Here is a 12,905-nt window from a genome sequence, read left to right as displayed (position 1 = left end):
TGCTGCTTGCCAGTGTCCTGGGTGGGTGTGCATGCACACACCCCAAGCAGGGGAGGATTGCACACATGCTGGGTGTATGGGGTACAGAGGGTGCTCTTCACCCTCTGCACTCCCCAGCCCCCACCACCAATGGGTGAGCACTCATGTGCCGGGTGGATTGTGCAGAGAGTGATCTTCATCCTCTGTACTCTCCAGTCCCCACTGCAAGCAGACCGTGATGGGGATCTCTGCAGAAGATTGTGCACCTGGGGCAACAGCCCCCCTGCTCCCCCACTATTCCCCTGCTAACAGACCTCTGTGATTGGGCAGGGACATAAAGGATCAGGTGGTCCCTGAGGTATCCAGGACCCAAGATGCTAAGGACCTCATGAATTAAGAAACTTGAACCTGGCCCAGTAGAGTGTAGGCAACCAGGGCAGACTTTTGAGCGCTGTTGTTATGCGCTGGCGATAGGCTGTCCCCATCAAGAGTTTAGCTGCAGTTTTTTCATCAGCTGAAGCCTCCAGATTAGGCATGAGGGGAGCCGAACACAGTCTGCATTATAGTAATCAAATTTTGATGTTTTCTAGCAGGCAGGAGCAGATTTACTATTAAATTAACAAAGCTTACATTTCAGGACCTCTAATCCCAGAACTGCCCCAAAAGTGGCACTTCTGAGGTTAGGGGTCCTGGAATTTAGGTTCAGTAATTTTCATACCTTCACATAACTCAAAAACTATAAGGCATAGGATTTTGATCTGTGAGACCATCCAGCACAGCAATTTTAATCAAAATCTGAGATGTAGTAGTTAAATTAAATTTTAAAAATTGTGATGATCTGTTGTGGAACAACTCTAGCGAAGAAGATAACAGACCTTGTTGTTGTTTGTGAAGGGGCCTCCAAAATGTAGGCTTGCTACTGCTAGCAGGCACTAAAATGCCACAGATTTTCATTGTACTGTATATCTGTTTGGTTTGCCTTGGTAGTTAAACACAGCCTGTGAGGAACCACAATTTGATGTGATGTGTGCTTCATATTGTTGGGGTGGGGGCTCCCTTTTTCTTGAGTGTAGCATACCACCCTGGAGCTTTTTCCTTCCAAAAGCTCTTTGGAGTGTAAGGAAGGACCTTCTCCGCTTGAGACCCTGGTAGGGGGGGGGGGAATTCAGGGTTATAGCCTATGTTAGACCCACCAAGTGTGGGCCCATTGAAAGGAATGGGCATGGCTACCTTAGGCCTGATAATTTCAGTGGGCCTACTCTGAGAAACACTGAGGGGGAAACAACCCTGGGTTTTGTTTTCGCTTTGATGAGAAATGACCTAATTTGTGCTTCATAGACCAAAATGCAGCCAGGCTTTGTAATTCGCCCTTCTGTGAATTTTGCAATGCAATTCTCCAACCCCCCCAAATATCAAACAAATGCACATATTAAAGGAAAGTATGTGTTAAAAAGAGAGAAAAAAGAAAAAAGGTATAATCATGAAAATGATTTACAGGATTGCAATATTTCAGGGGGAAATTGCTCATCAGAATGTGTATTTTAGTCAAAACCATATAGAAAACCACGGAGAAATTCACTGCTGATAGATGGGTGTTGGTGGTGGATATAAATAATGAATTTTCATGGAAATGCATATAACTAAGTTTAAAGTTAAAAAGCAAGAATCTGAGAATGAGAACAATAAAGTCAAACTCCACTATATAGGGGTTTTTTGAAAAGCAAATAATTTTGTAAGTTTTCAAAAGCCGCAAACTTCCAAATTAGCTGCTTAGTTCTTGAACTCATAGCCCACCTTAATGTACACAAATATATCATATAAGATTACAGAGCAGCATGGGTTTTACAAACCTATTATTATTTATAATCAATATTATGAGCAAAATGGGAAATTGACACCGATAAATATCTATTTTATTGATGGTTTGAAATTCAAACTTGAACCCACTTAGTATGTTGGAAGTCTTATTCATTAGGGCTTTTTCTTTAATTATTTTATTTTATTTTATTATTTTTTCTGATATTTCAAAATGCCAAGGTGTACAAAGTGTGAGATTGTGCCAGGCTAAATTTATTGACACCATTTTGCTGATTTGGAGTATTTTGCATATACACTGTTTTGTTTTACTGTGTATCTGAAGAAGTGTGCATGCACACGAAAGCTCATACCAAGAACTAACTTAGTTGGTCTTTAAGGTGCTACTGGAAGGAATTTTTTTATTTTGTTTTGACTATGGCAGACCAACACGGCTACCTATCTGTAACTTGTTTTACTTAGTTATTCACATCCCAGCTTTTGCTCCAAGGATCTCAAAATGGCTAACATGGTTCTCCTCCTCCTCAATTAAACACCACAACGACCCTGCAATGAGGATAGGCTGAGAGGCAGTGACTCGCCTCAGGTCACCAGTGAGCTTCGTAGCAGCGTGGGGGATTTGAACCCTGGTCTCCAGGTCCTAGTCCAGGGGTCAGCAAACGTTTTCAGCCATGGGCCATCCACCGTCCCTCAGACCATGTGGTGGGCTGGACTATATTTTGGGGAGGGAAATGAACGATTTCTTATGCCCCACAAATAACCCAGAGATGCATTTTAAATAAAAGCACACATTCTACTCATGTAAAAACATGCTGATTCCCGGACCATCCATGGGCTGGACTGAGAAGGCAATTGGGCCGCATCCAGCCCTCAGGCCTTAGGCTGCCTACCCTGTCCTAGTCCAAAACTCTAGCCACTACAGGACACTAAAGGTAAAGGTAAAGGTACCCCTGCCCATACGGGCCAGTCTTGACAGACTCTGGGGTTGTGCGCCCATCTCACTTAAGAGGCCAGGGGCCAGCGCTGTCCGGAGACACTTCCGGGTCACGTGGCCAGCGTGACATCGCTGCTCTGGCGAGCCAGAGCCGCACACGGAAACGCCGTTTACCTTCCCGCTGGTAAGCGGTCCCTATTTATCTACTTGCACCCGGAGGTGCTTTTGAACTGCTAGGTTGGCAGGCGCTGGGACCGAGCAGCGGGAGCGCACCCCGCCGCAGGGATTCGAACCGCCGACCTTTCGATCGGCAAGTCCTAGGCGCTGAGGCTTTAACCCACAGCGCCACCTGCGTCCCCCTACAGGACACTAGCTTTGGTTTAATAATAATAATAATAATAATAATAATAATAATAATAATAATAATTTTAAAAATGAGAATCTGCAAAAGCCGAAACTGAGCAATTTACTTATTCCCAAGACCCTATTATGAACTGATGGGATAGCTCAGAAACACGGCACATTCACCCCAAGGCTGCCTTTTCCACTTCATTAAAAATGTGCGGGACTATTTGCTAAAGTGATCTTGAAAAAAATATCATTATAGGAGCGGAAAAGGAGCACAAATATCTCGCAATGGTTCTGGTGATGCCCACAGAGGCAAAGAGAATGACACAATGCCTGAATCTCTTCTCCGCTATGATAATCAGACTGTTGATGGACCTGGGCTATGTTTACACAGGAACCAGAGAGACTGCAGAGAAGTCAAGACTCTGGGAATGAAATGGGCTTTTTAAATATCTCAGCCACTCCAAGATCAGACTTCTGGGTGGCTGGCACCATGCAGGTACATTTTCAAAATCCCCCGAGTGCCATCTTTCAAAGTGGAGGCCATTAATGCACAGCATGGCGTGCCAATTGATTACATGGTTGCTGCCCACTACTTCCAAATCCTTGACCTTGGCAATTAATTTTAAGACAACACGAGCCCTGCTTCTTGGAAGTTTGCAAAGTGTCTCCCCTACATTTATTTATTAACTTATTTATTTCATAAGCTTTGTACGCCGCTTGATTATTATTACTGTATTTCTGTCGCAAAGTATCAAAGCTTCTTACAAAGAAGACAAAACAATAAAAATATCACCAAGGAATGTTAACAACAATAATTTAAGACACTCAAAAAGTTAAAGCAACAATAGACTAAGAACAGGTTAAGTCTTGCATCAACTCCCTAAGCATCTGGGCAGGCTTGCCTAAACAAAAATGATTTTAGCAGGTGATGGGAAAGAGTGCAGTGAAGGCACTTGCCTGATGTCAATAGGCAGGGAGTTCCAAGGGATAGGTTCTGCCACACTAAAACAGCAAGTTCTTACAAATGTGGAATGGCCATTACTTGTCACAAGGCCAGTTCTGCCAATCAGTGTAGCTGAATGGGCGTAAGCGGGTCAACTGATACCATGTTTTTCCTTCTTTAAAAAGGAAAGGTGTTTATTTGTTTTCATTTCTATGCTCTTGCCAGCTATGATAGGGTCATTTATTTACTTAACCGAAGCAAGGGCTTGTTGCTCAAAAGAAGGTGTGGCAAATATTTCAAGCCAAATGCAGCCCTTTGGGCTTCTCTACTTGGCCACCATAATAGGGACGTGGGTGGCGCTGTGGGTTAAACCACAGAGCCTAGGACTTGCCAATCAGAAGATTGGCGGTTCGAATCCCAGCGATGGGGTGAGCTCCTGTTGCTTGGTCCCTGCTCCTGCCAACCTAGCAGTTCGAAAGCACATCAAAGTTCAAGTAGATAAATAGGTACTGTTCTGGCGGGAAGGTAAACGGCGTTTCCGTGCACTGCTCTGGTTCGCCTGAAGCAGCTCAGTCATACTGGCCACATGACCCGGAAGCTGTACGCCAGCTCCCTTGGCCAATAAAGCGAGATAAGCGCCGCGACTGGACCTTTACTTGGCCACCAAAACCCTTCCCAAGGCCGTTGCTTCACACCTCAAATGTTCTTGCCCAGCTGGGATGTGCCCTTAAGTGGCCTTAAATGCCCTTAAATGGAGCCTGCTGGCTCAGGCCATTTGCCCATCTAGAGCAGTATCCTTTTCTCACAGGGACCAACAACTCCTGTGGTTTCCAACAACTGGTCTGAAGACGTATATACTGCCTCCAACCTGGAAGCAGAGCACAGCCATCATGGCTAGTAACCACTGATAGCTCTCTCCGCCATGAAATTGCCCATTCCTTGTTTTAAGCTATGCAATATTGTGGCCATCACGGCCTCCTGTGGGAGGGAGTTCCACAGTTTAATTATGCGCTTAATGTTCCAGTCTAGTGTTCTATTCTCACAGTGGCCAACCATATGCCCTAATGGAACACCCGCAACACAAGCAGGACCCCAAACACAAAAGTACTCTCCACTCCTGTGGTTTCCAGCAAGTGGTATTCAGAAACATTTGCTGCCATCTACCATCGAAGTAGAACGCAGCCATAGTGCTTTTTTGTTCCTCGGATTTCTTCAACCCCTTTTTTAAGCCACCCAATTTGGTGGCCACCACTGCCTGCCTCCTGGGGGAGCGGGGAGTTCCTCAGTTTAGCTATGCACTGTGTGAAGAAGGCCTTTCTTTTATCTGTTCCACACTTTCAACATTCAGCTTCCTTGGATGCCCGATGAAAACCTTAATTGGATGATGATGCCCTTCCCCAGCTCCGCTTCCTTCCTTCCCTCCTAGACCCGCTTTTCCAAAGGCATTGTCTGCAGGCGAGGAGCAGCCGGGGCGCACGGAACAGTTGGCGACGTTCCCAAGCGTTCGGGCGAAAAGGCACGGCTCTCCGAAAAGAGGGTTCCTCTGTCTCCCCCATTAAGAGCTGGGCGAGCCCCGTCAAGGATGTTGAAGCAGCTTTGAAAAACTCTTCTGAAGTCCTACCTCGGACCTGGGGGGGGGGGGAGACGGAGGCTTGTTCTTTTCCACGTGCCAGTCACCTGCCTTCTCCTCTTCACCCTCCCCAAAGAAAGCCCCCTTTGTAGCTGTTTTGCTTGATCCCTCTTCTTTTTCTTATTTTTTTTTGTTCAGGCTGTTCCAAATGAGTTTCGGATTGGATCCAGACTGAGGTGCTTTTGTCTTCCTGGAATTGTCCACAGCTAATTAAACGTGATCCCTACAAACAAGCGACCCCCCCCCCCCCCGCTCCTCCCAGGCCCGGATCGCCTCTAGTTAAAAGGGGCGCCTCCTCCGCTCCCTCCTTGAGTTAGAGCTGTTGAAAAACGTTGGCTATTTCTTTCTTTTGTTACTGCTGTTGTTGTTGTTCTTGGGGCGGGGGGCTTCCAGAAAGCAGAAGAGGGGGAAAGACCCCAAACAGCAGCTTGGCCTTTTGTGAGCTTGGGAAATCTGAAAGAACGTGCTCGTCGATGACACCTTGAGAATGATCTGCGGGGGGGGGGGGGAGTGGACCCCACCAAAAACGAGAGCGCATAATCTCAGGCTGATGAGGAAGAGCTTGGGAGCTTGGCTTCCATCGGCAAAGGACCTGATGGCTCCAGGCTTAGTTTATCCTTTTTATTTTTTTAAAGAGGGATGGTTTTAATTTTATTTTGTTGTTGGTCAGTGCGGAGAGATGGCATGGAAAAGATTTGAGGAGGTGGGCGCGGGGAGAAGAAGAAGCTAGTAGGGAAGAACTGGGTTGTATCCGCTGCTCGCCCTACTCAGAGCAGGCCCGTTGAATTCGATGAACCTGACTCACTAAGGTTCCATTAGTTTTAATAGGTCAACTCTGAGTAAAACCAGAACCATTGATTGAGCACTCTGCGTCAAATCCATTATTATTTAGCAATAATGAGAATATTTACAGTAAGAATAGTAATTTAGTCGTCGTCGTCGTCGTCGTCATAGAAGGGGTGAGAAAGGCAGGAGTGGGTGAGGGACAGAATGAATGTGGGCGCGCGTGTTTGACGGAGGCGGAGAGAGGGTGACAGATAGAAAACGAAGAGAAAGAAAAAGTCCCAAGAACTCAACCAGAGGGGAACGGAGGAGAAGGCAGGAAAGTGAAGGAAGAGCAGCAAGGCAGAGGCTGATGGGGCGGGGGGGGGGAGCCAGGCAAGCCCCCTTCCCAGATGGTTCAGCTGCAAGAGACACCGGCGGCGTTTTTCCTAAAAGGACCCATTGGAAGTGGCGGGGGGGGGCAGTTAAAGTCAGCGCAGGCGGGAGTGCCTTTTCCTTCCAGGGTCCAGAAATCCCTATTTCATTTTTTAAAATAAATTGGTTGGTTTCCTTTTGCTCGCCCCCCCCCCCAGCCACTACATCAATAAATGGCCCGGTGCTTTAGCTGCGTCTTCGCGGGGTCGCTAATATCTTTTTAATGACTTGCCCCCCCCCCTTTCCCGCACTAACCAGGGAGGCTTAAAGATCTGCCCTAGAGCCTAGATTTGGTGGCCAAGCAGATGTTGGGAAGGAAATCTGCTAGCATAGGCGAAAGGAGGGGAGACTTTTGGGGAGGGGGAGGATTGGAGAAAGTTCAAAAGACAGACTTTCAGCCACTGGTTTAAAATGTATCTCTCGCTCCCTCCCAACGATTCTGGCCTCTGGGGAGGGGGGTCCCCAATCGATTTGCTTGCTGGGAAGGAGGGGGTGAATGAAAGGAATCAGAGCTCCGCTTAGTGGGGAATGGGGGGGGGGCTCTGGCTCTCTCCTCACCATCCTTTTTTTAATGCGCCCTAACTTAAATGACCCATACCTTTATGTATTACTTCTCCCAAGGAATCCCGGGAACTGTAGTTTGTTCAAGGTGCTGGGAGTTGTAACGAGTCGCGTTCATCAGTTTAAATAGATCTACTCTGAGTACCTTAATTAACTTAAATCAACTTCCGTCCGAATACTTTGCCTGAAAGGTTTTAGGCTTTGCATACTCATTGCATGCAGAGAGGGACCCATGTGGCTATGTGAAACTAGAATGAACCACGTACGTGGGGGGCGAGTGGGGATTTGAACGCTGGTCTCCCAGGTCCCAGTACTCATTTAATCCCCAAAACAACTCTGTGAGATAGGCTATAGGCGGAAAGGCAGGGATTTGAACCCTAGCCTCTCCCAGATCCTAGATCAACACTCTAATCGCTATGCCTGAGTTCTTAGGGGTTTGGCTCCAGCAGGAGCCCTACTCAGAGTAGGCCCATTGAAATGAATGGGCGTGACTAACATAGGCCCATTAATTGATTCCTTTTTTTAAAATAAAAAATTGTCCTTATGCGTTTTCAGCAGTAAATGCAGATAAACTGTGTCATCCAAAAGAATACCCTATTCTTTCCCCCATTTCATTACACCTGTATACATTATGCTAAACTGCTTCTGACATTACGTTTCAATGTTGTAACCTGCCCTGAAGCCTCAGGGTGGAAGGACAGGTAATAAATAATAATCCTTCTATATCCTTGTCTGTCTGTCTGTCTGTCTGTCTGTCTGCATCTATATAATTCTCAAGTTCATTAATTTCACAGCCACATGTGGCTCAGCTACCAACTAGCCACAGAAAGGCCACCCAGTATGATTTGGGGTGGATTTCTTTCAAAAGAAAAAAGATGGGGGGAAAGAAGAGGTGTTTGTATACATGGGGTGAAAAGAGGTGTGTGTGGATATGGGGTGAAAAGGAGGACAAACTCAAGGGAGGGAAACTCAACCCTATTCTTTTCCCCCATTCACAAATTGGTAATTGTAGCCACAGAGAGGCCTTCAAGAGCTATTGAGGACTCTTTCTCTTCCCTCCTCCTTCCCTCCCCCCCTTTTTTTTGAGGGAAAAAGGAAAATCTGCCTCCACCCCCCCAAAGTTAGTTATCAGCTGCAGAACCAACCCCGATCTCTCACATCGCCACCCCAAAAAAAGAACCAGGGAGATCAGCGCGCGATAAAAGAATCTGTATCACACATATACACCCCCCCGCCAATCAAATTCCCATCAGTCCCTGTAGATGAGCTCCCCGCTCTTCATTCGATCCCCTTTCCTACAAAAGGCCTCCTTCTTTCCATGGGGGGTCCCCCTTTTCTCTTGACTTTCCCCTGCACACTTTAAGAGCAATAAATGTTGACGCTCAAGAACCATAAATCAATCTTGCCTCTTCTCTTTCTCCGCCCCCCCCCCAACACACATAACATCCCTATTCATGCACTAGGGGGGCTGAAAGAGGCTTGGAAAAGACCCCTCCCAGCTAACCCCACCCCACCCCAAAGCAGCTGTTGGGGGCTAATCTTTTTTATCGCATTGACATCTCTGCTCATTTTCCTTCTCTCACCCACCCCCTCGAATCACTCCATCCTTGGGCTCTTTCTAGTTTCTCTCCCTCCCAAAATACCCCTCCTTCTTTTGCACGTCTTTCTTCATCACCCCTCCTCTGTTTAAAAAAAAAAAAAAAAAAAAGCTAGCGAAAAGAGACCACGACTCCATGGATGTCAAATTGGTCTCCAAAAGACCATGCAAGATTGATTTGATGCACTGTTCTTGCTCCTGACATTATTTCGGAGGCCTTCTGAATAGGAAACCAGAAAGTCTAAAGCTGGAATAAAGATGTTTCCTTTTCTAAAGGAGAAAAGGACTTGGGGGAGGGAGGGGGAGGGAGGGTCCCATCACAATCTGGAGTGCAGGAAAAAAAATGAAAGAAAGGGAGGGGGAAAGGAGGGGGGCAGAAGAAAGAGAAAAGGGAAACAGTGGCTATTGAGTCCTTTGCAATATGTACACCTCCGAACAATGCCCCAATATACTAGGGGTTCTCTATTAACACCCATGAATATTAAAGTCCTTCTGAATCACTGTGGGAGTACAGAGAAGGAAATACCAGGGCAACAATGAGTCTGGAAGAAAAGGGGTCTGCTCTATTAACAGTCATGAATATTAAACTGGCTTCCTCCAAAATCTTTCTTTTTGGATAGATTGAGAAAGGGGCGGGGGAGGAAAGGTAATAAAATAAAGGCATGATAAGAAGGTGCAGGAGAGCCTGAGGTTTAGAACCTTGCACGGATATGCAGGGGGCAGTTATTTATTCCAGGGAGGGGGCTCCCCATAGGCACCACTGAGGTTGCTTCAAAGTTAAGAGCCGATCCACATGGCTGTCATTTTCCCAACCCATACTCAGAAAGCGGCCGTCACAATTTGGGAGTTTGTGAGTGCAAACCAAAATTTGGTACATCTTTATTGATAAAGACTGATTGAGGCTGATTTGGATTGTTGCCCACAGATAAAGGCTGATCGAGGCTGATCAACCCTCTGTTGGTGGCAGCAGAAGGGTTCTGGTTTCAAGGCTGTGACATACCCTCCCTCTCCAATAAAGGAAGGAGGGCTGACTGGAAGAGCTGGGAACTGTGATGCTAAAGAGGAGATTTTGAATTATCTCTCCTGAGATGGAAGTTAAAAATGGTTCCAGAAAGCATGCAGACTGGGATAAAGTATTTCATCCGAGGCTCCAATTGAACATAAGAGTCCTGATGGACTGCTCCTGCATCCTGTTGTCACAGTGGCCAACCAGATGCCCCAATGGTAAGCCCAGAAGCAGGACCACAGCCTAACACAGAATCAAAGAATTGTAAAGTTGGAAGGAAACCCCAAGGGTCATCTAGTCCAACCCCCTGCAATGAAGGGACCTCAGCTGATGCATCCATAACAGATGGCCATTAAACTTCTGCTTAAAAACCTCCAAGGAAGGAGACTCCACCACCTTCCAAGGGAGTCTGTTCCACTGCTGAACACTGCTTACATTCAGACCCCCCCCATGTTTAGTTGGAATCTCTTTTCTTGTGACTTGAAGCCATGGGTTCAAGTCCTACCTTCCAGAGCAGGAGAAAACCAGGTTGCTCCGTCTTCCATGTGGCAGCCGTTTAGATATTGGAAGATTGCTGTCATATCTCCTCTTAGTCTCCTCTTATCCAGCCTAAACATGACCAACTTCATCAACTCTTCTTCTCCCCCCCCCCCCTAGATTTTATTAAAGTTTGGAAAATGATCTACAATAGCTAATATCAAACATCCAATTTTCTTTTACAAGATCAAAGATAAAATAAACTAATTTTTAAAAACCCACAAACTAAAAATGGGGGGGGGGGGGGGAGAGAAATAGAAAGAAGAAAGGGAAGGGGGGGACAAAAAAGAGAAAGGAAAACTTCCCATTCTTCATCTGACAGATATATATATAGAAAATTATTCAAAACATTCACTCCAAGGTAATATCCAACTATTCCCCTTTCTAAAATCCAATATTTTATTCAATCCCCAAACCCAGATATCACAATTTTTTTTCTTTTCTTTTACACAAGAGGAGTACCTGATCTTTAGTAAATATCAGCAATAGTTTCCCCCCGCCTCAATTAAACATGTCAACTTCACCATCTCAGCTAGGTCCAATAATTTTAGCAACCATTCCTCCATGGTAGGTAATTATGAATCTTTCCAACTTTGTGCATATAAAAAACTCACCACTGAGATCATATATTGAAATAATGTTCCATGGTCCTTTTCTAATTGTATATTCATTATTCCTAGAAGGAAAAGTTCTGACTTCAATTAAATGTTAACCTATACCCACAGCTCCCAATTCTGTTTCTTCAGTCTCATCTACTTGTATTTCTTCCATTTCCAGTTTGGATTTCTCCATAAAGTATGTTGCTAATTTTGCAAAATGTGTATTAATTCTGTATTATTTCAAAATGTGTATTTTTTTTTCTATTTCTGCCTCCATATTGCCCACATCTTTTTCCAAAATGCATGCCAAGGAATTAATAACTTTATCCCTAATATCATAGGAGCAGATGAGGCTCATCAACCTGAGAAGGTAAGTGGCGTAGCGTGGGGGGTGCAGGGGGGGCCGGCCGCACCGGGCACAACACCTGGGGGTTAGGGGGCGCAAATCCACGGGTTAGGGGGTGCAAATTACTTGCCTTGCCCTGGGTGCTGACACCCCACGCTACGCCACTGGAAGGTAACCCATCTAGGAGATGGAAAACTCTGATCCTAAACCTCCACTGCCTGTGGGACATCTTCAGGAGAAGGAAAGGCTAAGGAGTAAACCCTGCGCAAATCTGGAGTTGAGTCCCTAAGACGGTTAGATGGTGTCTTGTATTCCTCCTTCCGGCAACTTCTGCAGCTAAGCTGGTGCAAGATGTATTGCTTTCCTTTCCTTTGAACCACGTCAGCGAGTCTTGTCATCTGGACAGCCCAGGACCTCCATACACAAGGCCCAGGAAGGTCACTTTGGTGCTGGTAATGCAGCGGTTTGGCTTCACCCCCAGAGGTGCACTCCATTGTCTCTTGAGACAGACAAATGCCAACAAAAATATACTCACCCTCCTCTTCTGCAATCACTCTCAATCTTAGACAGAACTCCTTTCCCCTTAGCTTCATTAGTGCCAAGAGTCGGTCATGACTAGACCTAATGGATACCTTTTTATCCAACTATCTGCCCATCTCTGTTTAGAACTTCACTTTTACTTTCCAAAGTCTCCACTTTATCAATTAGTTGCCTCATTTCTATAGATGCTTGTGTATAAGATTATTCTATTTTTATTAACTGTTCCTTCTAGTCTTGCCAATTTGTTTTGTCTATTTTTAATCCAAATTGTCCATATCATTTTTAATTTCCTTCATCTCTAATTTAATAAATCTTGTTTTGTTCTATCATCATCTGCTGTAAATTGCCAACAGTGAGTGGGGTACAGGAAACTCCCAATTTACACAGGGTGTAAAGTTCCAAGGCACGGTGTGTTTAAATGAAATTTTATATATTTGAAATGCCATTGAAAAAGAACTTAGTCCATTCCAGAAGTCTGTTCTTAAACCGAAACCTTTCTTAAACCGAGGCATACTTTCCCTAATAAGGCCTCCCGCTGCCAGTGCCCTTCAACCGTTCGGATTCCGTTCTTAGACCAAGGTAAAGTTCGCAAACTGGGAAACTATTTCTGGTTTTGCAGAGTTCGTAAACCAAATCATTCTTAAACCGGACTGTTCTTAAACCTTGGGTTACATATGCTTCAGGTTAGATACGCTTCAGGTTACAGACTCCGCTAACCCAGAAGTATTACCTCGGGTTAAGAACTTTGCTTCAAGATGAGAACAGAAATCGTGCTCCAGTGGCGCAGTGGCAGTGGGAGGCCCCATAGGCTAAAGTGGTGCTTCAGGTTAAGACCAGTTTCAGGTTAACGACAGACCTCCGGAATGAATT

The sequence above is a fragment of the Podarcis cretensis genome (genome assembly GCF_951804945.1).
Source record: "Podarcis cretensis genome assembly, chromosome: Z".
Classification (NCBI taxonomy): Eukaryota; Metazoa; Chordata; class Lepidosauria; order Squamata; family Lacertidae; genus Podarcis; species Podarcis cretensis.
The sequence above is the reverse complement of the archived record's forward strand: the minus strand, read 5'-3'. Positions refer to the sequence as shown.